This window comes from Schistocerca nitens, chromosome 1 (genome assembly GCF_023898315.1).
Source record: "Schistocerca nitens isolate TAMUIC-IGC-003100 chromosome 1, iqSchNite1.1, whole genome shotgun sequence".
Lineage (NCBI taxonomy): Eukaryota > Metazoa > Arthropoda > Insecta > Orthoptera > Acrididae > Schistocerca > Schistocerca nitens.
Genome location: NC_064614.1, coordinates 1,204,689,406 through 1,204,716,201, shown reverse-complemented (window position 1 = coordinate 1,204,716,201; position 26,796 = coordinate 1,204,689,406). Strand labels below are relative to the sequence as shown.

General features: G+C 44.0%; 1 non-coding gene and 1 pseudogene across 1 annotated transcript; one reads left to right on the top strand and one right to left on the bottom strand.

The window, feature by feature from the left end:
• Positions 1 to 22,799: 22,799 nt before the first annotated feature.
• Trnat-ugu (transfer RNA threonine (anticodon UGU)) lies at positions 22,800 to 22,874 on the bottom strand. Its single transcript has one exon. It is a non-coding gene; the product is annotated as a tRNA-Thr (tRNA).
• Positions 22,875 to 26,144: 3,270 nt separating this feature from the next.
• LOC126209783 (5S ribosomal RNA) lies at positions 26,145 to 26,262 on the top strand (annotated as a pseudogene).
• Positions 26,263 to 26,796: the final 534 nt, after the last annotated feature.

Here is a 26,796-nt window from a genome sequence, read left to right as displayed (position 1 = left end):
GCACTATTCTCGTTGACATTTAAATTTTTGTCATTTCAAATTTCTGTGGGGAGGTTACAAACTACGTAAATCACATAGAAATTACGTGGTATGTAATATACACATCTTTTCAGGTAACAAAAGAGCGTGTCAGCTTACTTCACTACTTCGATAAACAGCAGAAGACGTACTTGTAAAAAGGCAAGCCTTTTTGTTATTGCACATGCAAAGGAAGTCGGCACGGCACACACGAGTGGCCATTTTCCGTCTTTTTTTTTATCTAAGGTAAAACAGCGTGTTCATTGTTATGGAAGGCAGACCGACTTAGAACCGAATTAAGCCCGCCCTCCATAATCGAGTGTCTGGTATAACATTTTGTGAAGAGAATATGATAACGCCTACAATATTATTTCAGTGTTGCAGGATGACGCACGAAAAATCCGCCCCGATTACTATACAGCTCCTTGTCGCCCACCAATCGTCATCTATTGTTTCGAAGTTGTTGTTTGCATTAGCTTATTTGTTATTTCTTTACTGCCTAATTATTACATGTTTTTCTATACTGCTCGTGGCGGTCAACAAATCGTGCATAATTTGCGAATAGTCTGTATTCGGGGGCGGTTTTTGTGCGCCACCTTATATTATTTCACTCCGATCAGCCACATAACGCTACAATTGGCTAAACGAGAGGTTTCGCAGAATTACGAAAATTACTTCTACAAGTGTGTGAGACTTCTGTTATGAATAAAAACTCTTTACTCCAGGGCGGAGCCAAGGGTCCCCTCTTGGCGCCCTCCATCTCCAGTCACCTATGCTACTAATTTTCAGTTTTTCATAACCACCATATACCATGCGCAAATGAACGGTGAACGAGTAAAACTGAACGGTTCTCGAAAAAGAGCGATCAGCAGTGAACTAGTTCCCAAGGATGAACGAGTCCGCCCATCTCTATTATGGAGCACCCTTTGTGTTGTTTTGGTGCTGACTGGGTTCGCGAGTGCGACATTCAGTTCTGTAGGGACTTCTGCAGCTGTCTTCCTCTTCAACGACTGTCTGTCACGATCAGTCAACACACGTTTCTGTCTGCGTTCTGACGTAGCTGATGATATTTTTCCGCTTTCCCTGTACGCGATATAAATCTTCGATACGGTACCTCCTGAGACACCCAACACGTCGGCTCCCTTAGTTACCGCACCACCTTCTATACGTACTCAAACGGTTTGACCAGGTTCGAATTCACGTAGCTCCGGCGTAATGCATTCACAACAACGGAGAACACTCTTATGACCACGACTGAGTAGGGCATTGTAGTAAAATACAGCAGTGCAACCTGGAGGCTGGGTTATCATCAAAATGGTTCAAATGGCTCTGAGCACTATGGGACTCAACATCTGAGGTCATCAGTCTCCTAGAACTTAGAACTACTTAAATCTAACTAACCTAAGGACATCACACACATGCATGCCCGAGGCAGGATTCGAACCTGCGACCGTTGCGGTCGCGCGGTTCCAGACTGAAGCGCCTAGAACCGCTCGGCCACACCGGCCAGCAAACAGCGTACCAACAAATGTGTGCAGCTTGTGTGTTTCATAGGGAGTGCAAGAATAGAAATGGCTGTAGTTTCATGGTGCAGTTAATATATATTTTTCGTATCTTCAGCGGGAGTTAAGCAACTAGGACAAGTGTGGTAGCCGAGTTGATATGCATACACGTTTTCTTGCATAACAAGAAACATAGGGAGAGTTTCTGCTGGAAAACTCAGCAAAGGCTTAATTACTTTTTATAGGAATTTCAGGGAATGAGAGCAGACATGCAGTTCATCGCAGCTAAGGTAAATACTGTGAGCAGAGGGGTAGACTTGTTGGTTCACCAGCTTGCTTCCACTGTAAACTCGAGCGACCTTGTGTAATCTCTTGCTCAACTTGCCACAAAAGTAACCATCCTCCGTAGATTTGATTGTCATCCTAAATAGTACCAAACTTGGAAACGGAATCGGATGATTCATCGTAGTACTGGCCAACATCATGACGTAGTCGTAAGAATAATTTTGTAAAGAAACTTCTGGTTAAAATTTACCATTGTTGAGTTTATGATTATTTCACTTTCTGAGGACGAGATGCGTTCGTTTGAAAACTGTCGTAACATTGTCACATTGTAAACTGTGTAAATACGTGTATTTCTGTGATAAGATTGCCACATTAAGCCAAAAATATTTAAAGATATACACACTTGTTGTTCTGTCCTCAAAACCTTAAATGTTCTATCATAATCATCCTCAGAAAGCGCAACTCAATTTCGTGACCTTCCTCGCAGCTAATGATAGAAATCGCCAGTGCTTTTCTCTGAGAACATTTAATTAAACAAAACAGGGGCTTACCAATAATGATTGAAACGCGTGGTATATAACGTAAAACACTTGGATCTGATGCAGACTTTTCAATTTTGTCATAAACAAATAGTATCTCTCAATGTGGTTGTCGTCAGATAACTTTCCATCCTCTGGAGATGCAACGTAACTACCATGTATCTTAATAGTTGTACCAAAAACCAGTACTGGTAGCCATTACCACGAGCCCATTGGTACTACAGCTTGTCTCTGACAGAAAACTAGACTAATCCGATCTCAATTGAAGGTCCGTGGAACTTTTTGTAGGAACGTCAATTAAAGGCGAATTGTTAGAACACAAACAACTCACGTGGAATACAATAAATAAACGATATATAATACACCATACGGAAATGTACTTACCATAGGCTGGTTGCTTGAGCGAGAAAACCATACTCCTCTCTCGAAGTGCTGAGAATTTGGCGATGAAACATTCGTTGAAGTCTACGACGCTCTGGAAAATGTCTTTCTTCGTGGGGAGCACTGCTAGCACTATTACCTGCCCCTAAGTCACACTACTTCATGGAATCGTTTTAGACTTGTTGTGAGTGACGGAGATCGCTTCGCCTCAGACGTTGTCAGAGCTACTGCAACAATCATCGTCAGAAGATTGTTTTGTTAGGAAAAATGTTTGAAGCAAAAGTTTCAAAATCTAGTCAAAGTTTTCGTAACTCAACAGGGACAACTGCGTGTAAGACGTAGTTTCTGCCTGTTGTAGCTGACTAGACTGTTACTATTGCAGTTTCAGAAATAGTTACCGGTACTGCTTTTTGCTGTAATTATTCAAATACGTAATCGATACGTTGCGCCTTTACCAGATGGAATACTATCTGGCGGCAACCACAATGAGAGTAAGACTTTTCTAAATGGCAAAACTGAAGCGTCTGCAATAGACTCAAGTACTTTTCATTATACACGACGGCTTTCAATCATTATTTGGTAAGCCCCTATTTTATTTACTTCATCGTTCTCAGCAAAAATCACTGGTGATTTCTTACAGTAGCATGCGAGGGATCAGGAAACTGGGTTGCGCCATCTCTTAACAATAACAAACTATGTTAGCGCAACGTTTATAAACATGATTTGTGGTATTTACTGGCAGGATTTGTCCTGCTTTCTGACTCTGAAAATAGCGTACGTTTTTCACGCAACAGTGATAGACATATTCTTACGGTTGCCTTGTACAGAAGACCCACTTTTCGGGAAACATTTAGAGCTGAAGAATGTTCTTCAAAGATTTCTGGGAAACAACACACGAGTAAGTATACGTGTTATTATATTTTGAGCTATTGTGGAAACTGCAGACCAGTTTTTACAAAGAAAGACCATGGTTCATTTTTTACTGCAGTAGAAAGTGTTATCGTCTCATAATTTATCCTATTTTTGTGTAGCAGTATGACGACAATAAAACACAGGTACAAGTGCGGTGATCTTGTTGAAAACATGCTCATTAGCATATTTTATTATGTATGTTAAAACATTAGCTACAATCTGATAACTGGAATAAAGATAAGTAAATAGTGACATTGCTGATAAACGATGGTGCAATTTGATAAATGTCTATAAATTTGTTCATCAATGTGTCCAAAGTTGTAAAGAAGTTGTTAGTTATGTTTCTTGAACAGTTATTCAGTAAACGGATACAAATGTTAAGTTCTTAGTATAGATTCCGACCTGCGCCCTTTGTTTAAAATATTTCATGATGTATATTATCAAAATTAGTATTTATATCTTCGATATGTGAGGCATTTGCAGATTTTTCTTGCGTCAATTTGAATGCGGTTTTATTCTTTTAATTGTGTGTTAAGCTACAGCTAACTTGCCTGATACGTTCGAAAAATGTTCATTACACGGAAATTTGTAAAGGATAAATTTGTTTCAATTTTCCATTATTATGATTATAGGACAACCTATGATATAGCAAATTGTTAGCTGAAGAAGCTCTCCTTAATTACATTATTTAAAATAATTTGTCAGTTATCGAAACTTGTTTCTTTTTATTATACAGGGTGGTCGGAAATTCCCGTTACAAACTTCTAGGACTTGTAGAGGGGATTGAGTACGCAATATTTTGAACACGAACCCATGTCCAGAAACGTACCGTTTTCGTGCTACAGCCATTTGAAAACATGTTTCCTAGGTAGATTTGCGAAAGGATAGTCATAGTGATGGTTGCTTACGTCAGATCGGCTGACGTCACTTAACGTCCAGTCCTACCTCACTGACCTGGGTCACCCTCCCTCACGCGTCTGTCAGTGTTGGAGCAACATGGTTGAGTACAAGTTTGCAGGAAACACCGACGTGATCTTCCTGAGTGGCGAAGCTCACAGCAATGGAAGAGCCGCTCGTCGCTTTTATCGAGATAGTTCTCCACAACTTCATACTACATTGCGTACCCTTTTCACCACAATCATGCAGCTGTTTCGAGAAAGGGTATCTTCACCAGCAGCAGGCGTGACTGTGGCGCTTCAGGGAGGCTCCACACGCCCTAACTGGAAGAGACGTTAGTGCATCACGTTGATGAGAACCCGTCGATAAGTACACGAGCAGTCTCATTGTCTATTAATGAGTGGAACTGTAAAACAAGTGATTTACTGGATCACGCCCAGTCAACTGCCTGTAAAAATGGTTGCATTAGCAACACGTTTTCAAATGGTTGTAGCACGGAAATGGTACGTTTCTGAACATGGGTTCCTATTCAGAATATTACGTACTCCCCACTACAAGTCCTAGAAGTTTGTAACGGCAATTTACGACCGCCCTGTATAGGTCATTTGTGTTTCCTTTTTATTTTGGCAACCTAGCTATCTATTAATCAGGAAACATAAAGGCCAGCAATAGTTACTCGTTTGATGATATCCATTTCTATAAGAACGTTTTCCTTCACTCAAGGTGCTTTGAAAGCCCTATGGAAAAAGGAATTGTATACTGCTGATTCATATTCATGGGAGAACATAGCATATATATTCACATCAATGGTGGTGGGCTTCCTCTGCATTTAAAGAATATGTTTGTCAATTTGCCTTCATATAGTTGGGTCAAGAAATCTAGCTATGTGGCCTACTTCAAGCTCAAAGGAAAACTAATTTTCCTATAGAATTCATTAAAATTTTGGCTGTGCGTTGGACATCATCTTCGTTTTTCCTATCAGTAATAAGGGATGCATCGTCTACAAAAGCTCGGTAGCGGGCAACATTCTACTTTCCTGGAGGAGTTTTCTTGAATAATTTTTGCTTAAGATAACTGACAAAAATTACATTTAGCCCCTGAGATGTTGACACCCAAAGCAAATCCATTGGTCTGCCTGTAAATTTTACCGTAAAAGCAGAAATAAACTGGTGTGCAGGACTTTAAGATCGAAAAAACTTCAGCAAGCTTTTTCACTTTGATAATTAACATGGCTCGATTAAACTCGGACCATACATAGAACGAACTGCAACAGTATAGTACAGAAAGTAATGGAAACAAATACACAGTGAGTCAAAGAGAAATGATGGTTTTATTCAAGAACAAAAATTATACTGAGGACACCGCGATTTATGATGGTTCCATTGAGATTACAAGTTGGGTGAGATGGATCTATATAGGTTGTGTGACCTCCACAGCTGGCAGTGCACGCTCTGCAACGTGCTCACAAGATTGGTAAGGCGTCCTTCTGGGAAGACGTTCCATTACTCCACCAGGGCAGGTGACAACTGCTGGATGCTTATTAGTGCAAGTAGACTTGCAGCAACACGTCGCCCCAACGCAGCCCACACGAGCATTGTGGTAGAGAGAAAGCTAGCGCACTTTCTATATCACATTGACATGCTAATTAATTAAATTGATAACAATGAAGTGCCGAATTGCGAGTAGAAACGAGGGCGAGAGTACCATGGATATGATTCGGGAACTGGACCGATAATCAGGCGTTGCGGCGAAATGTTTTAACGAGATTTCAATCCCTCGCCCACACTGGAAGAGATGTGCATCACAATAAATTATCCAATATTGCCGAATTTATTTAGTGACACATAGTATTAATCTGGTATTTACAGTTCTCCTGCTAACGAAACTTCCTAGTAGAAACGAGGGCGAGAGTACCATGGATATGATTCGGGAACTGGACCGATAATCAGGCGTTCTTTTTTTGCGGCGAAATGTTTTAACGAGATTTCAATCTCTCGCCCACACTGGAAGAGATGTGCTTCACAATAAATTATCCTATATTGCCGAATTTATGTAGTGACACATAGTATTAGCCTGGTATTTACAGCTCTCCTGTGTAGCTATTGTAACTTTTGTCTGTATCGTTTAAAAAAAGTGCGACGGAGTATTAATGCAAAGGTAAATGTAAAATACCTGCGCGAGAGATGAATACTCTGTGGAATTTAAGCATCTCCGTGCGAACTCGATAACAAGGACATACAGACTGTATTAAGCTGCGGCAAAGAGATAATTATTCCATGTTGAACATTGGAAGAGAGATGTTGTATGTCGTATTGGGAGGAGATTGTTGAAAGCTGCCATTAAGACAGTAATCTATGTTTTATGGATCTGAAGAAAATAAATAAATTTAAAAGCACAAAAGAAGTATCACGTGTGTAGAGTTCATAACCCTTAATCATTTCAAAAGAAATATACCGTGATTATAAAGACGCAAGTCGTTCGGAAGTGGTGTGTGGTTTGATGCTGCGAACCTGCAGTTTTACACGGTTTTGGAATTCGTCGAGAATATTTCTCCGAAGGCCTAAATAATTTCACGAACTAAAGTTGGACGCCACATTCCATACACATGGCACAGCATAGCACTTGGCTGTACCGATCGATTTGCGTAGAGCGATGAATTATGCTTGGCGATTTCAGGTGTAGAAGTTCCAGCAAGGAGACTCAAAGAGATCTGCTGCTGCGAAACGCGTATGGTATTACCGTATTCTTTAACTTATCGGAGAACAGTAAACAATATAGACTTCATAACCACCGTAAACATAATTAAAAGGACTTAAATAAAAGGAGCAAACAGTGAAAAGGAATCGCTAAACCAAACCATAAATAAAAAATTAATTAATAATAATACTCAATTACGTTAATAAAACGCTCAATAAATAATAGAATAAAAAATAACAGCTTCAAAGTTGGTAACGAGGCACTTGGCTGCTTTAAGAAAGTTCGAAAATGTGGAGGCATCCTGTGGCAGACGTAGTACATGTTCTTACCCTGTGATACGGGCGAGAAAAGGGTTTCATGATATAGTCCTGTGATGCAAGACGTAAAAAATATCAAGCTGGTAAGAACAGATCTCTTTCCCCGATGAGAGAATACTTAGGGGAAATATAGTACATGTACTTCTGTTGTACAAGATTTTCGCAAGATACTTTATTGATGTGAAAATGTGTGTATGCTCCGATTTCTTTTGTCTTTGAAAGTAGCTCGTATAAAAGGGTGGAATCTACATTTCACTTGAGAAATTCGAGGTGCGTCGACAACAGCATTCCCACTTCGGATTGGGTAAAGTGTATTTCTTAAAGTGGGGAGACTCTATGTAGGGCAGGTGGTGGTGGTGGTGTGGTGGTGGAATCGCAGTTACAACTATATATACAAGCTGCAGGTGCTTGTTTCGCAGTGTGTTGCAGTCAGTGGCAGGGGCAGTCACGGGGGCTTCGACAAATGCAGCTTAGCCTCGTGTGACCACTGGGTACAAAGAAACGTTCCAGCTAGTCAGCTCTCGCCTGTAGCCAGTCGCGGCACCTCTGGATGGCTCAACAGCGAAGTAACCAGTATGCTGGTTGAATGGGGACAGAAGTGGATGTGAGTATTGTGTGAGAAGATTCTATGTGGCGAGTGTTTCCGCTGGACGATTGTTCCCCCACGTAAATCGATTGGTTGAGTGCTTGGCGGTCACGGTGACAGTCTCTCCGGCCTCTGAGCATCTGGTACTGCTGGAAATGTGGGCGCCCCTGCCAGCATGGTCGACGCGGGTGCTCGTCTCCAGTCCTCCAGTCTGTGGCCCTGGCTCCCCTGCAGTCGGCAGATGGCACAGCCTTCACGATTGCGAGTGTGTGCGATCGGAAGGTGTTTTTCGCCAGATATGTTTGGTGTAGGTTGATAACGTTGTGGTGGAAGAGTGTGCTTGAGTTCTCAAATGTTGGTGTACGTGTGACCTTATACAGGGTGAGTCACCTAACGTTACCACTGGATATATTTAGTAAACCACACCAAATACTGACGAATCGATTCCACACACCGAACGTGAGGAGAGGGGCTAGTGTAATTGGTTAATACAAACCATACAAAAATGCACGGAAGTATGTTTTTTAACACAAACCTACTTTTTAAATGGAACCACGTTAGTTTTGTTAGCACATCTGAACATATAAACAAATACGTAATTAGTGCCGGTTGTTGCATTGTAAAATGTTAATTACATCCGGAGATATTGTAACCTAAAGTTGACGCTTGAAACCTCCGACGTTCAGTTGCGTGTTGTTAACAAACACGGGCCACGGTCGGCGAGCAGCATCTGCAGGGACATGTTTACGATGACGACCGTGTTTACGAGTGTGGCTGTAGTGCACTGTTGTGGTTTGGTCTAGCTGTTTTAGTGTCCGCATGTAGCGCTTGCTGCTATTGTTATTCTGCATTCGTTCAAAAATGGTTCAAATGGCTCTGAGCACTATGGGACTCAACTGCTGTGGTTATCAGTCCCCTAGAACTTAGAACTACTTAAACCTAACTAACCTAAGGACATCATACACATCCATGCCCGAGGCAGGATTCGAACCTGCGACCGTAGCAGTCCCACGGTTCCGGACTGCGCGCCTAGAACCGCGAGACCACCGCGGCCGGCTCTGCATTCGTCTCCGCACGCAGACCAACTGTAGTACACCGTGTTACCAGACGTCTGTGATAGTGTAGTGTTGTAGGAACTGTGACCATGGAGTATTCGAACTCTGAAAAGGCGAAGATGATACTCATCTATGGCGAGTGTCGACGAAATGCAGCTGAAGCCTGCAGGGTGTATGCAGAACGGTACCCGGACAGAGAGCATCCAACGTGCCGCACATTGCAAAACATCTACCGCCAACTGTATGCAACAAGTATGGTCGTAGCACGCAAACGGGTCCGTAACAGGCCCGTCACAGGAGAAGCGGGTGCAGTTGGTGTGTTAGCTGCTGTTGCCATGAACCCACACATGAGTGCACAGGACATTGCGAGAGCCGGTGGACTGAGTCAAAGCAGTGTCATGCGCATACTGCATCGTCACCGCTTTCACCCGTTTCATGTGTCGCTACATCAGCAATTACATGGTGATGACTTTAATCATCGAGTGCAATTCTGTCAATGGGCACTAACAGAGAATGCGTTGTAGTTCTACCTGTTTACCGATGAAGCAGGTTTCACAAACCACGGGGCAGTGAATCTACGGAAAACTGGTCCGTGGACAATCCTCGCTGGCTCAGACAGGTAGAGCGACAGCGACCGTGGACTGTAAATGTATGGTGCGGAATCATTGGCGACCACCTCATTGGTCCTCACTTCATTGCAGGAGCCCAAACAGCTGCAACATACATCGCGTTTCTACAGAATGATCTGCCAACGTTGCTCTAAAATGTCCCACTGGAAACGCGTCGACGTATATGGTATCAGCATGATGGTGCACCTGCACATTCCTCAATTAACACTAGGCCGACCCTTGACAGGATGTTCGACGAGCGTTTCATAGGACGTGGAGGACGCATAAATTGGCCACCCCGTTCTCCTGATCTTACACCTCTGGACTTCTTTCTGTGGGGTACGCTAATGGAGAATGTGTACCGTGATGTGCCTACAACCCCAGAGGATATGAAACAACGTATTGTGGCAGCCTGCGGCGACATTACACCAGATGTACTGCGGCGTGTACGACATTCATTACGCCAGAGATTGCAATTGTGTGCAGCAAATGATGGCCACCACATTGAACATCTATTGGCCTGACATGTCGGGATACACTCTATTCCACTCCGTAATTGAAAACGGAAACCACGTGTGTACGTGTACCTCACCCCTCATGGTATTGTACATGTACGTCAGTGAAAAAGACCAATAAAAAGGTGTTAGCATGTGGACGTAATGTGCTGTTCCAGTCTCTTCTGTACCTAAGGTCCACCACCGTTCCCTTTGGATCCCTACGTAATTCGGTACCCTCCGATACACACGATCGAACAGCGGAGGAGTGGTACTCAAGCGTCAACTTTAGGTTACAATATCTCCGGATGTAATTAACATTTTACAATGCAACAAACGGCACTGATTACGTATTTGTTTATATGTTCAGATGTGCTAACAAAACTAACGGGGCTCCATTTAAAAAAACGTAGGTTTGTGTTAAAAAGCATACTTCCGTGCATTTTTGTATGGTTTGTATTAACCAATTACACTAGCCCCTCTCCTCACGTTCGGTGTGTGGAATCCATTCGTCAGTATTTGATGTGGTTTACGAAATATATCCAGCGGTAATGTTAGGTGACTCACCCTGTATATATTTAGCACTGTGTTCTATTTGTGGCAGAAATCTAGTTACTTGGTTTGCAAAATGCTTGCATGTGATTCTCAAACGTTGAAAATAATGTTTAATTTTGAAGAGGAATCATGGTAAGGCGGTGGTGATTGTTTTAAGTAATCTATCCGACTCCTGTAAAGTTTTACGTGATTAATTTGATGGGGTAGTGCTAATGAACTATCTCCTGATAATTTTTGATATCGCAAATGCACCATCTCTCCATTCGTACCAAACTTTAGCCAATTAGAATAAACTTTCCTGTGGAGGTATGAAAATCTCCGTCTGCATATTTGGACATGTTCCTTTATGCATGTGTTCATACAAACACGAAGTAACCACTTGAGACAGGCATTGGCAGAAAGTGAATCTGGAATTCCCTATCAAAGGAATGCCGTCACCTGATGATTTGTCATTGGTCGCGGGAACAAATGGAGGCAGGCACACCACCTTGGTCTACAAGTTTGAGGTGTAGGCGTTACAACAGGAGGTAGCCACTTGAGAGAGAGAGTGAAGGCGGTTATCTGGCTATCAAATATCAATGGACCCAGACTTCTGATTCGTGTCTGTGGTTTTTAACAGTTATTACATCATGGAAAGTGGGGGAGGGCAGAGGAGGAGCTTTGTCTTTCACAAACTGATTAAGTAAGGAATATGCACACAAAAAAAGAATTTAACAATATGTTATTGATATTGATTTGAATTTCATGTCATGAGATCCTTCCTCTCCAGCAAAGACTGAGTCTTTTTCTCGCCAATCTCCAGATGGAGGAGGGGAAGAGGAAGTGAAGGTGGAGAGTAGAGGGCAGTAGGATTTAATAGAAGGAGAAAAATGACCTCTGAACTGGAGAGGGGTAAAAAAGAAGCGTCCCTTTCCCATAGGGGAGGGGGAGGGGGGCTGAGGAGGAGGGGTGGTGGAGGTTTCTCAGAAGGACAGATTTCCCCAGGTTTCATAAATAACCCCTGCGATATCATAAAGCTTTTAGCAGCAACGAATATTAGGGTTTAATGTCCCGCCGACGATTTCGTCATTAGAGATGGAGCAGAAGCTTGGAGAGTACGGCAACTGATAAAAAAACAGACGATTTTCTGGCCAAGTAACTATCTCAGCGATCAGGTTAATCGATTTAGAGCAGGGGTATCCAACTTTATAACTTACCTGGGCCGCAATGGAAGAAAACAAGTATTTTTGAGCTGCACTTAATATACGAGGGCTATTCCGAAAGTAAGGTCCGATCGGTCACGAAATGGAAACGACTATGAAAATCCGATGAAGCTTTGCACAGATGTGTTGGGTAGTGTCTCTAGTATAACCCCAGTTAGCATCACGTCGCTCTTCTCATTTCTGAGCTCGCAGTGAGTGCGTAAAGATGTCTAGAAAATAGTGTCTGCCGCCAAGTACGGGGGCCTGGTGAGAAATTTCCCCTGAAGCTATGCAGCTAACATTACATAACTGTCGTGCTGTTTCGTCTTCAAGACAATTCTCAGCCGCATTCTGCAGGGGCAATGAAGATGCTCCTGCATCGTTTTCAAATGGAAATGTGAGATTACCCACAATACAGCCCGTAATTGTCTCCCTCTGAGTTTCAGCTCAGGTCACATGAACCGCTGGTTATGAAGACAACATTTCGGCACAAGACAACGAGCCGTAGGCCAGCGTAGAGAATTGGCGGAGAGCACTGGCGGCTGCCTTCTATAGCGAGGGTATGGGAAAGTTGGTACAACGCTACGATACACGTCTAAGTTGGGTCGGCGACTATGGAGATAAGTAGCTGCAAGGTGTATCTAACTGTTGCAAATAAAACATTTTTGATTTTTACCGTGGTTTCCATTTCGCGACCTATCGGACCTTACTTTCGGAATAGCCCTCGTACTTAACATAGCAATTACCACTGACCGAAGAGAGAGAGGGAGAGACAGAGAGAAAAGAAGGGGATGATGCAGCAATCAGAGAATAGCATCGTGTGGCGGGAGTTTCAAATTGAAAATATTCAATTTATCGTAACTTTACATCTTTTTTTTCGATCGTATGATAGATGCTTACATCTTGAGCCGCACTGATACTTGCTTTATGCCGCATGCCGCTCGCGAGCCACGTTTTGGACACCCCTGATTTAGAGAAACCGCGAAAATCTAAATCTGTATTACCGAATGGGGATTTGAACCCAGCACATCTGGAATCCGATACAAGTGCCTTAACTACTGCGTATCTCTCGATGAGAAATCATGTTCCACAACACACAACTACACAACATAGCCTATTTTCTAAGCCCCTGATAGAACATTTTTGGGAATTAGTGTTGGTGACATGCAAAACGCGCTCGTAAATTCATATATTTAGGTTTCAGGATGGAGTTCTGTCCACAATACCAAGAGTTAAGTGATGTGTACTTCAGAACTCTGCAAGCATAAGCATAATTATCTGTAGATGGACAGTATCGTCCTGAAATGGTAGTGGTAATACAAGGAACAATATAAGAAATAATTCTGTTTCTACTCAGTTGAATTGTAAGAAAGCCGTCACTAGACTACGTATGATGTCTTGCCATAGCAATTTTAATTTCACAAATACCTGCATAATCTTCTTTTTATACAACAACTGTGATTTATACTGCTAGTACGAAAATATCAAATAGATGAATTTCACGGTATTTCCCTCTCCTAAAGCCAATATGCAGTTTCGAAGAAATTACAGTATTTAGATTTCAGAATTTTTATGTTTGGAACATGAAATAAATTCCTGTTTATTGCAGACGTTCGTCAATTCTTACCTTAATATCGGAGTTCGTTTTTTACAACTAGAAAGAAATGCAATTCACCGTAGCGATGCCGCAGTAAAAGGGGCAGAGTGCGAATAGTTCATATGTGACGAGTGCTGGCTACTTTGAATAAATAAAGTGTTTCACAAACCATGCTACTTTCTTGTGCATAAACTAGGAGAAACGCCAAGGAAACCGGTGGGTTGCACTCATGAAAATTTTGTAAACATACAAAGGGTGTTACAGGGACACTGCAAAACCACACAAATGGTAAGGAACAACCAGTGGCAGATACAGAAAAAACCTCTACTTTTACCGTAGTAAAAATGAATCAGGTCACATGCAAAGTTTAAGAAAGCATTGAGATAACTAGATTGGCCGCGACTTTTCTCGTAGGTACGTGTTAGCTATCTGTGAACGAGACACAAGCGTATAAAATATGACGATGCGAACGTGCGTGCTACGTAGGAAAGTACAACTACTCGATAACTCGATTCAGTCGACTGGCAAAGGAAACGAACGGATAGCGTGCGGGCTGGCAGGCAGGGTCTGCGTGGGTAGCAATGCGGTCAGCCCCGGTAAGGGGGTGGGGGGGGGGGGGCGACCCATACGTAACCGCTACAGGAAAAAGGTGAGTTGCACTCACACTCCTGTCCTGACAGTGTGCAACAATCATGACAATTTTGTACACATGCAAAGGAAAGCCACACAGAGGGTAATGGACAAGTTTGCACCGTGTGAAGCGAAAGAAATAATTTATGACAGCATGTTAGGCCCCATAGGTGCCAATTGAACTGGTATGGCTACGGTGTAACGATCCGGTTTGTCCTTATCCAAAGGGACGTATTTATTTATTTCAGTATGAATTCACGAAGACTGCAATCAGTTTGATGTTGCAAAGAGAAAATCTAACAAGGGAACCTCCCCATCGCACCCCCCTCAGATTTCGTTGTAAGTTGGCACAGTGGATAGGCCTTGAAAAACTGAACACAGATCAACTGAGAAAACAGGAAGAAATTGTGTGGGACTGTGAAAAAATAAGCAAAATATACAAACTGAGTAGTTCATGGGAAGATAGGCAACATCAAGGATACTAAGAACGCAGGAGCGCCGTGGTCTCGTGGTAACGTTTGCAGCTGTGGAACAAAAGGTCCTTGGTTCAAATCTTCCATCACGTGAAAAGTTTAGTTTTTTATTTTCAGTTTATGTGACAAACTCTTATGTTTTCATCACTTTTTTGGGAGTGATTATCACATCCACAAGAAAACCTAAATCGGGCAAGGCAGAAGAATCTTTTTACCCATTCGCCAAGTGTACAAGTTAGGTGGGTCGACAACATATTCCTGTCATGTGACGCACATGCCGTCACCAGTGTCGTATAGAATATATCAGATGTGTTTTCCTGTGGAGGAATCGGTTGACCTATGACCTTGCGATCAAATGTTTTCGGTTCCCATTGGAGAGGCACGTCCTTTCGCCTACTAATCGCACGGTTTTGCGATGCGGTCGCAAAACACAGACACTAAACTTATTACAGTGAACAGAGACGTCAATGAACGAACGGACAGATAATAACTATGCAAAAATAAAGAAACTAAAATTTTTACTCGTGGGAAGACTTGAACCTAGGACCTCTCATTTAGCAGCTGCTCACACTACCACGGGACCACGGCGCTCCTGAATTCATACTGTCCATGATGTTGCTTATGTGGCCCATGGACTACTCAGTTTGTATATTTTATTTTTTCACAGTTCCACACAACTTCTTCCTGTTTTCTCAATTGATCTGTATTTAGTTTATCAAGGCCTATCCACTGTGCCAACTTATAACTAAATCTGAGGGGGGTGCGATGGGGAGGTTCCCTTGTAAGCAGTAAAACGGTAATGTTCCCGAAAGCACTTGTCAGATTTCGGAGAGAGAAATGTTGCTGAATTTGATTCTTTTCGATCTACGATTTCAACAGCAGAAATTACTATAGCACTACTACACTCGTGTATTCCATTTGATGTACACTAGACAGTGGAATTAACGGCTCAGTTTTTAGAAACCCCGCAATTCCCACCCACTGTATGGCTTAAGTTCAAAATTGCTTCAAAAGTTTATACGACCTTCTTTTGTAACGGTGCAAAAGCGTAGCATTCTGTGACGTCACGGTCGGGCTCGACGACGCTTCAGAAAGCAAGAAGCGACACATGCGAGAAAGGGCCGCAGCTCGTAACTTCGTGTGACGTGTAAGGTGGGTTACTGATGTCACACTGGCATCGAACTTCAGCGCAGTTCTGTTCAACGCCACCGTGGACGTGTAATACGAGGGGAAGGTCGTCACAGCCCTTGTTACCAACATTTCACCCCTTCTTTTGACGCCCCTGCGATGGAGGTGGGAACTGCGATATCCAGCGTTGAGATACCCCCGTTTTATTATGAGTGGCCGAGGAAACCATTCCAAACAAACCGCACCTCAGACTCTGCACGAAAAGCCGTCACGGGCTGGAATAAAGGACCTCAATTGAACCACCCGTTTCACTGGGGCATGGATTTCCACTCATTACGAAGTCGGAAGCAACAGTTCGCCGTGCGATGAGCAACAGGAAGGCTTTCATGGCGATTCTGAGCAGCGTGTGTCTGGAACGTTTTCCTCGGCCACACACAAGGAAACCATTGGATTTCAATACTGTGTCTCGCTGTTCTAACATCCGTCGCAGAGGCGTCGGAAGAAGGTGTGTGACGACCTTCATATCGTTGACACGTCCACGGTGGCGTCATCCTTTAACTCTCTTGCTCAGTGTAGATATAACAAGAAGATACACTTTGTTTGGTATTTTCTTACATTCCATAAAAATTAAAATAAAATACGATATTTTAGACGGTGAGGAACAATTGAGGTTAACAGGGTAGATGTCTTACTCATTACAAGCCGGCCGTTGTGGCCGAGCGGTTCTAGGCGTTTCAGTCCGCAACCACGCTGCTGCTACGGTCACAGGTTCGAATCCTGCTTCGGGCATGGATGTGTGTGCTGTCCTTAGTTAGGTTTAAGTAGTTTAAGTCTAGGGGATTGATGATCTCAGATGTTATGTCCCATAGTGCTTAGAGCCGTTACTCATTACACAAGGTGACGATAAACAAGCTGATATAAGGCTCGGATAAGGTAACAGACGCCGAATTGGACGAAACTTTCGAAATAACAACAGGTAGCAGACGCACCGTCGTGGAGCTACGACTATAAAACAAGTCGATCAGCCATGACCCCGCATAAGTGTGCGCATTAAAACTAAGTTTCCCCACCAACTGCGACATAATCGTGTATACAAACAGTGATACAATACTGTAAAATGCTTTTTTATTCCAGTCTCTGATCACAAATGAATTCTTTAGACGATGACCGGTTTCACTCTGTAATGACCATACTCAGATCTTTTTTACGCCTTGTCCTAAAGTGATACGGCCATAATGGCATCATATTTATATGTTTTGACGAGCATTTTAAGTTTCCCCAGTTGATACCTGTTTTTCTAATGTTACAAATTAAATTAGCTGAAGATAATGGTTTCAGGAGAATAATGAAGGCTGGCCAACCTTTAGATTCCTGTCCGTGGCTGATTGCGTTAGATGCTAATTTTTTGTGATGTTCACAGGGTAAAACGTAATTATGAAAACAATTACGTTGTAGTCTGAGGTGACAAAAGTCATGGCGTACCTTCTGATAAGGTGTCGGACCTCCTTTTTCCCGTGGCAGTGCAGCAGATCGACGTGGCATGCACTCATGAAGTCGTTGGAAGTCATCTGCAGAAATATTGATCGATGCTGCCTCTACTGTCGCCCACAACTGCGAAAGTGTTGCCGGTGCAGGGTTTTGTACATCATGGACTGACATCTCGTTTATGCCCCATAAATGTCCGATGGGACTGATGTCGGGCGATCTGCGGGGCCCAATCATTCGCTCGAATTGTCCAGAATGTTCTTCAAACTAATTACGAACAACTGCGCCAGTGACATGGCGCATTGTCATCCATAAAAATTACATCGTTGTTTCGGAACACAACGTCCACGAAAGGCTACAAAGTAGCCGAATATAGCAATTTCCAGTTATAGATCGTATAGATCGGTTCAGTTTGACCAGAGGACCCAATCCTTTCCATTTAAACACAGGCCACGCCATTATGAGCCACCACCAGCTTGCACAGGGCCTTGTTGCAACTTGTGCCCGTGGCTTCGTGGAGTTTTTGCCATGCTAGAACCCTACCTTCAGCTCTCACCAACTGAAATCGGGACTCATCTGACCAGGCTATGGTTTTCCAGTCGTCTAGGGTCCAACAGATATGGTCATCAACCCAGGAGATGCGCTGTAGAGCCGGCCGCTGTGGTAGAGCGGTTCTAGGCGCTCCAGTCCGGAACCGTGCGCCTGCTACAGTCGAAGATTCGGATCCTGCCTTGGGCATGGATGTGTGTGATGTTAGGTTTATGTAGTTCTAAGTCTAGGAGACTGATGTCCTCAGATGTTAAGTTCAAAAATGGCTCTGAGCACTATGGGACTTAACATCTATGGTCATCAGTCCCCTAGAACTTAGAACTACTTAAACCTAACTAACCTAAGGACAACACACAACACTCAGTCATCACGAGGCAGAGAAAATCCCTGACCCCGCCGGGAATCAGATGTTAAGTCCCATAGTGCTCAGAGCCATTTGTATTTGCGCTGCAGACCATGTCGTGCTGTTAGCAACCGCACACGCGTCCGGTGTTCACTGCCATAGCCCATTAAGGCCAGATTGCGCCGCACTTTCCTGACGGATACGTTCGTCGTATCCATATAATTCTGGCAACACCGGCCATGACCTTCTTCTTATGTGCGGATGCACACATATTCCCCGAACACTTATGGCACTTGGTAAGAATGTCTTCCACGAGGTGTTGGGGTGGGACACTACGAATGTAGCGTGTGGACATAGAAGGTGAAAATGTGGGTCTCGCGGGAGTCGTGCGCGAGATAGTCCCTACAGTCGCACTATCCTCTGTGCCCTCGGTGGTTCAGATGGATAGAGCGTCTGCTATGTAAGCAGGAGATCCTGGGCTCGAGTCCCGGTCGGGGCACACTTTTTCACCTGTCGCCGTTGATATACAGGGTGTTACAAAAAGGTACGGCCAAACTTTCAGGAAACATTCCTAACACACAAAGAAAGAAAATATGTTATGTGGACGTGTTCGGAAACGCTTACTTTCCATGTTAGAGCTCATTTTATTACTTCTCTTCAAATCACACAGCAACAGAACGTACCAGCGTGACTTCAAACACTTTGTTACAGGAAATGTTCAAAATGTCCTCCGTTAGCGAGGATACATGCATCCACCCTCCGTCGCATGGAATCCCTGATGCGCTGATACAGCCCTGGAGAATGGCGTATTGTATCACAGCCGTCCACAATACGAGCACGAAGAGTCTATACATTTGGTACCGGGGTTACGTAGACAAGAGCTTTCAAATGCCCCCATAAATGAAAGTCAAGAGGGTTGAGGTCAGAAGAGCGTGGAGGCCATGGAATTGGTCCGCCTCTACCAATCCATCGGTCACCGAATCTGTTGTTGAGAAGCGTACGAACACTTCGACTGAAATGTGCAGGAGCTCCATCGTGCATGATCCACATGTTGTGTCGTACTTGTAAAGGCACATGTTCTAGCAACACAGGTAGAGTATCCCGTATAAAATCATGATAACGTGCTCCGTTGAGCGTAGGTGGAAGAACATGGGGCCTAATCAAGACATCACCAATAATGCCTGCCCAAACGTTCACAGAAAATTTGTGTTGATGACGTGATCGCACAATTGCGTGCGGATTCTCGTCAGCCCACACATGCTGACTGTGAAAATTTACAATTTGATCACGTTGGAATGAAGCCTCATCCGTAAAGAGAACATTTGTACTGAAATGAGGATTGACACATTGTTGGGTGAACCATTCGCAAAAGTGGAGGCCAATCAGCTGCTGATTGTGCCTGCACACGCTGTACATGGTACGGAAAGAACTGGTTCTTCTGTAGCACTCTCCATACAGTGACATGGTAAACGTTACCTTGTACAGCAGCAACTTCTCTGACGCTGACATTAGGGTTATCGTCAACTGCACGAATAATTGCCTCGTCCATTGCAGGTGTCCTCGTCGTTCTAGGTCTTCCCCAGTCGCGAGTCATAGGCTGGAATGTTCCGTGCTCCCTAAGACGCCGATCAATTGCTTCGAACGTCTTCCTATCGGGACACCTTCGTTCTGGAAATCTGTCTCGATACAAACGTACCGCGCCCGTGCTAATCCGTACATCAAATGGGCATCTGCCAACCCCGCATTTGTAAACATTGCACTGACTGCAAAACCACGTTCGTGATGAACACTAACCTGTTGATGCTACGTACTGATGTGCTTGATGCTAGTACTGTAGAGCAATGAGTCGCTTGTCAACACAAGCAGCGAAGTCAACATTACCTTCCTTCAATTGGGCCAACTGGCGGTGAATCAAGGAAGTACAGTACATACTGACGAAACTAAAATGAGCTCTAACATGGAAATTAAGCGTTTCCGGACGCATCTTTTCTTTATTTGTGTGTGAGGAATGTTTCCTGAAAGTTTGGCCGAACCTTTTTGTAACAGCCTGTATATCAACGCCCGTTAGAAGCTGAAGGTATTAATATAATTCTAATTACATTCGTCATATGTCCCAAATTGATTTCTGCGTTTATTTCACGCAGTTTCTCGTGTCTGTCTGCACTGAGAACTCTACACAAACGCCGCGCTCTCTGTCGTTAAGTGAAGGCCACCGGACTCTCCTCTGTCCGTGGTGAGAGGTAATGCCTGAAATTTGGAATTCTCGGTAAACTATTGACACCGAGAATCTCGGAACATTGAATTCCCAACAAAATTCGAAATGGAGTGTAGCTTGCATCTAGCTCCGACTACTATTCCGCGTTCAGTGTCTGTTCATTCCCTTCGTACGGCCATAATCAATTCGGTAACCTTTTCAAATGACTCACCTGTGTACAAATGACAGCTCCGCCAATGCACTGCCCTTTATACCGCACACGCGATACTACCACCATCTGTATACGTGCATATCGCTATCCCACGACTTTTGTCTCCTCTGTACGATTTTCCCATTAATATCTTAAGAAAATAATCTATACTAAATAAACAGTCCTGTTGTGAGATAATCGACAGAGGCACTTAAACGTGCAATGTTATTAATAATGAAATCTAAGGATCACATGTTTAATGTTTGGTTATTGTACAGAGAACATGAATGAAATTTTATAGTATCGGTTACAGTAGCAGCTTACGTGTAAGAACTCGCTGCCTCGTCGGACAAACTGCCGAGCGCTAGTCACTGATTGGTTGTCGTTTTATGGTTGTAGTTCAACAGCAGAGCATTTCCCACCTGTTGTTATCTGGAGATTACGTTTTCAATTTGACGCCCCTTAACCTGCTCTGTCCTTATTATCATGGGTAGTAGCAGCGACGGGAAGGCCACCCGGCTGCCCTATGCCACTAACATTGCCAAACCAAGATTATCGTGCCAAACCTGTGTTGGTACGGATAAAGGGACAGAAAAGGATAATAGCGAGAAGGACGCGCGTACCGAGGGCTTTGGACAAATTTAATTATGTATGTAGGTAGTCCAAACATCCCAGGAATCGAGAATCTAGGCGATTTATGCCTGTTATCGGCATTGACACTGGCAAGATAGCGGTCTGGGGAATCTCGTGATTTTCGAGAACGACAAAGACACCGTATGATTTAATTACAAATTAACAGTTGCGTCATTTTTCCTTTACTTGTACTGTGAAACCTTGCATCTTGTTAAATTTCGTGATTTCAGGTCAACGGGTATTACTCTACTGGTTTCGATGAGTGAGTTTGCGAGTATCAAAATTTGTGACATAAATGACCGTATCTTCTGATTGCATTGACTTAGAAGTTTATATTTATCATACCGCCAATGAAGAAGTATTAAGAATAGTTGGAGAAGAAAGAAACATGCTGAAAGTTATCAGAAATAGAAAAACGGAACTGGATTGGACATTGTTTGAGCATGGACTATTTACTGAAGGAAGGAATAGAAGGAATGGTGGAGGGGAAAAGGGGAAGAGGAAAAAGAAGATATCAAATGCTGGATAATATAAAAAGAGACAAATATTCAGAAATGAAAAGACTGGCTATGGACAGACAAAAGTGGAAGAGGCTTAAACCATGAGAAGACCTGCCGTAAGGCAGAATACCATCCTACTACTAAGGGGTGACAATAATGATGATATTGGTTTGTGGAGAATGTAGTCAAATTATGCTGAGAGAATTGGATCAGGATGTAAGATACTGGAAGAAGTAGAACAGTTCTGCTCTTCTGACAGGAAAATAGCTGACTATGACCAAAGTAAAGAGGAAATCAATAACAAACTCTCTACAACATAAATATCTATTGTGAAAAAGAGAAGTTTGTTAACATGTACCACACATTCCGCGCTCTTTTCAGATATCATTTGCCTGTAGTGTAGCCTTATAGAGACGTAAATTATGAAGGATAAATAGAATCGAAAACAATGGAATGCAAGTTTTTGAAATGTGGTATTACAGAGGAGTGCCTAAGATTAGACTGATAGATCGAGTTATTAATGAAGGGGTACAGAATCGAGTCGAGGAGAATAGGAATTTATGGCACACCTTGACTGCAAGAAGGATTCTGTTGAGAAGAGACACAGTGCGTCACCAAGTGAGGGTCAGTTTAGTACTGCAGTCCAATTGTAGAAAGGTGGGTGGGAGCAGCGACTATTGTAGAGCGAGACCGAGGATTGAATTCAGTAAATAGGTTCAAGTGACTGCTGGTTTCAGATGAAAAGACTTCCACTGGATAAACTGGCTTGAAGAGGTACATCAAACCAGTCTTTGGAGTGACGACCACGGCAAAAAACGCAGAAAAAACAGCTCTAACTTAGAAATTGAAACGTTTCGTGAATTTAATTCAAGATATCCTATACGAGGGTTGAGCAGAAAGTAATGCACTGCATTTTTTCCCTTCAACCAATCTTTATTGGACATAATGAGAATTGAAATGATAATTAAATGGACACCCTAGCTGCAAACAGACGTTGATGTACTTCACTGGGGACATGTTGAAAATGTGTGCCCCAACCGGGACTCGAACCCGGGATCTCCTGCTTACATGGCAGACGCTCTATCCATCTGAGCCACCGCGGGCACAGAGGATAGTGCGTCTGCAGGGACCTATCCCTTGCACACTCCCAGTGAGATCCACATTCCCATCATGCCCACACCACTACATTCGTAGTGCGCCTAATAGATATTTGCCCTGCCATGTAAGCAGGAGATCCCGGGTTCGAGTCCCGGTCGGGGCACACATTTTCAACATGTCCCCAGTGAAGTACATCAACGTCTGTTTGCAGCTAGGGTGTCCATTTAATTATCATTTCATTTCTAGCAAAGCTGCATGGTCATCCACGGTAACTGTTCTTTCGGGAACAGATACTACCGTCATATATAGTTCAAATATGGCTTCCTGGCCACTGACCTTCTTGTGCGAACGCACACGCTATGGCCGAGCTCGTACGGGACTTGGTAGATTAATCTGCCACGAGTAATGAGTATGATGGGCAAACATCTATTAGGCGCACAACGAATGTAGTGGTGTGGGCATGTTGGGAATGTGGATCTCACTGGGAGCGTGCAAGGGATAAGTCCCTGCAGACGCACTATCCTCTGTGCCCGCGGTGGCTCAGATGGATAGAGCGTCTGCCATGTGAGCAGGAGATCCCGGGTTCGAGTCCCGGTCGGAGCACACATTTTCAACATGTCCCCAGTGAAGTACATCAACGTCTGTTTGCAGCTAGGGTGTCCATTTAATTATCATTTCATTTCTAGCAAAGCTGCATGGTCATCCACGGTAACTGTTCTTTCGGGAACAGATACTACCGTCATATGTAGTTATAATGAGAATTACACACACGAAAGAATGGCGTTTTATCTGCACACCCTATTCTTCCACTTCAATTCTATGGCTTTCCTACAGCGCGAAACAAGGACTTGTATGCCCCGTCGGTACCAATCCTAGTGGCGGAGCCAGTGTTCACTGTGTGAATCACCTCCTCGTCGTCCACAAAATGTTTTCCACGAATGGCATCCTTTAATGGCCCAAACAAATGAAAGACCGCGGGGGCTAGGAGAGGGCTGAAGCCGGGGGGGAGGGGGGGAGGGGGGGAGGGGTAAACCTGTCCAACCCTGTTTTTCGATGCGTTCAACAGACTTTTGTGGGGCCCAGCGTTATCGTGTTGCAGCCGGCCGTTGTGGCCGAGCGGTTCTAGGTGCTTCAGTCTGGAACCGCGCTGCTGCTAGGGTCGCAGGTTCGAATCCTGCCTCAGGCATTGTTGTGTTCAAAAAATGGTTCAAATGGCTCTGAGCACTATGGGACTTAACATCTGTGGTCATCAGTCCCCTAGAACTTAGAACTACTTAAACCTAACTAACCTAAGGGCATCACACACATCCATGCCCGAGGCAGGATTCGAACCTGCGACCGTAGCAGTCGCGCGATTACGGACTGAGCGCCTAGAAACGCGAGACCACCGCTGCCGGCCATTGTTGTGTGTGATGTCCTTAGGTTAGTTAGGTTTAAGTAGTTCCAGATCCAGGGGACTGATGACCTCAGATGTTAAGTCCTATACTGATCAGAGCCATTTTTATCATGTTGCAGCAAAACATCTCCTGGATTGTGGTGGCTCCGAAGTCGCCGGAAGCGCGTCTTGAGTTTTGTTACGGCGCTGACATACGCTTCTGAATTAATGGCACCGCCTCTTGGCATCACATCAGTGAGCATCACACATTCATAGTTCCGGAACACGGTGATCTTGGCCTTACCGGCGGAAGCAGTTTCTTCGAATTTTTTCTTCTGCAATCGTTTTGCCGAGTGCTGATTAACAAATGCAGCGCCAACTGCCGAGTCGTAATGCGCCTCTCCTCGCGATTGACGTCAGCTCGCTGCAACATGTCAGGTGTGACAACCGTGGATGGTCTGCCCGACCTCTGAAAAGCGTGGAGCTCGGCCGAACCACCTTCTGATGACCTCACCCTCCGTGCCTAGCGACTAACTGTACTTCTGTCGACATCAGATGTTCCGCAGACTTTGTACGGGCGTTTGTAAATATTCCCAGTTTCTTTCTCTGGAGTGAGAAATTCAATGACGGCACATTGCTGGTGACGTACATCACTTACAGACGCCATTTTGAAACTGTCCTGCAGCAACGCTATCCGTCGGAAGTGACGGAAGCTTGGCACGCTCGCTCAGGAGAGTTCAGATAATACGTACATAACGTTTCGCATTCGTAGCATTGTCTTCGGGTAAGAAAAAAAAAAGATGCGGTGCATTACTTTCTGGGTAACCGTCGTATACCCCAGGCTGTGGCTAAGCCATGTCTCCGCAATATCCTTCCTTGCAGGAGTGCTAGTTCTGCAAGGTTCGCAGGAGAGCTTCTGTGAAGTTTGGAAGGTGGGAGACGGGGTACTGGCGGAATTAAAGCTGTGAGGACTGGGCGTCAGTAGAGCACTTGCCCGCGAAAGCAAAGGTCCCGAGGTCGATTCTCGGCCCGCCACACAGTTTTAATCTGCCAGGAAGTTTCAACCGTCGTATGTTTAGAAATTTGTACATTGCTGTATGGAGTTCGTACGGTATGATAACTTCTGTAGAAGTCCATTGTTTTCTAACGTGAAGCTGCCAGTATTCTGAGAAGTTTTATAGTGACCGGTGAGAGATTTTCATAAATCGGTGAATATTTAGGGCCTCTCTTAACTCAGAGTTGTATTTATCGAGTCGAAACAGTGTTGTAAAATTATCGCTTGACAGACCAACATCGTAAGGAAAGGTGTACCGCCAATAAACATCTGCAGCAGCACATTAGTGGCCTAAAAACCTGTAAGGCAAATGGCGTCCGACCGCGGCTGAGTGGAAAGGGCTGTTAGCCGCTTCGCAGCGGTATACCATTTTGTGGCCGGGAGAACCAGTCCGGCGAGGCGGCGAAAGATTGTGTGAACGTTGTTAAGCCAATTACAATAATTTGTACAGCCGCGACACGTAGATGTTAGCAACTGGATTATTTTTATTCTGGAAGAACTAGTATCTAAACACAATAAGAGCTTTTACGTAAATCGACTAGAACGATCTTCTGCAGTTGACGGAAGCGACAAGCACGCTGCCCTAGCGAAGAGGTACTTCCTTTTATTTCTGTAGGACTAAGCGGAGTAAGATGACTCTGTTGTGAGTTCTGACAGTTGAACTGTGAAATATTCGTGTGGTAAAAACAGCTAAAATTAAAAAAGTCATGTTCATTAACTAGCATCCTATCAAACATTGGCACATGAAACTGACGTTAAACAGATCCAGAAAAATAGCAAAAAATTGAGACTGAAATGATGATCGCGTTAAAACTGCATAAAAAAGGTAAAGTAGAAAAGATTTACAGCCTACGGCCTTTCCGCAGTGGCAACACCGGTTCCCGTCAGATCACCGAAGTTAAGCGCTGTCGGGCTGGGCTAGCACTTGGATGGGTGACCATCCGGTCTGCCGAGCGCTGTTGGCAAAGCGAGGTGCACTCAGCCCTTGTCAGGCAAACTGAGGAGCTACATGAGTGAGAAGTAGCGGCTCCGGTCTCGGAAACTGACATACGGCCGGGAGAGCGGTGTGCCGACCACATGCCCCTCCATATCCGCATCCAGTGATGCCTGTGGGCTGAGGATGACTCGGCGGCCAGTCGGTACCTCTGGGCCTTCATGGCCTGTGCGGGAGGAGCTTAGTTTTAGTTTTGTTAGAAAAGAAGAGTCGAGTTACATTATTTACCATCCACATTAAATCTATAGCCAGTGTTATGAGAAGAATCAAGTAAAGGAACAAGTTGACATTAGAAGTGGTTACAGCTTAATGGACGACTTGCAAGCCGACAAGTATTAACTACCACCTTGCCTGTAATTAATAGATTTTGCACGAGCTGTTGATTACATATCAACAAAATCTACACTAATCATCAGCAGAGCAGGGTAGCCGCGTGGTTTGAGGCGTCTTGTCAAGGTCCGGGCGGCTTCCCCCCGTCGGAGGCTCGAGTCCTCCCTCGGGCATA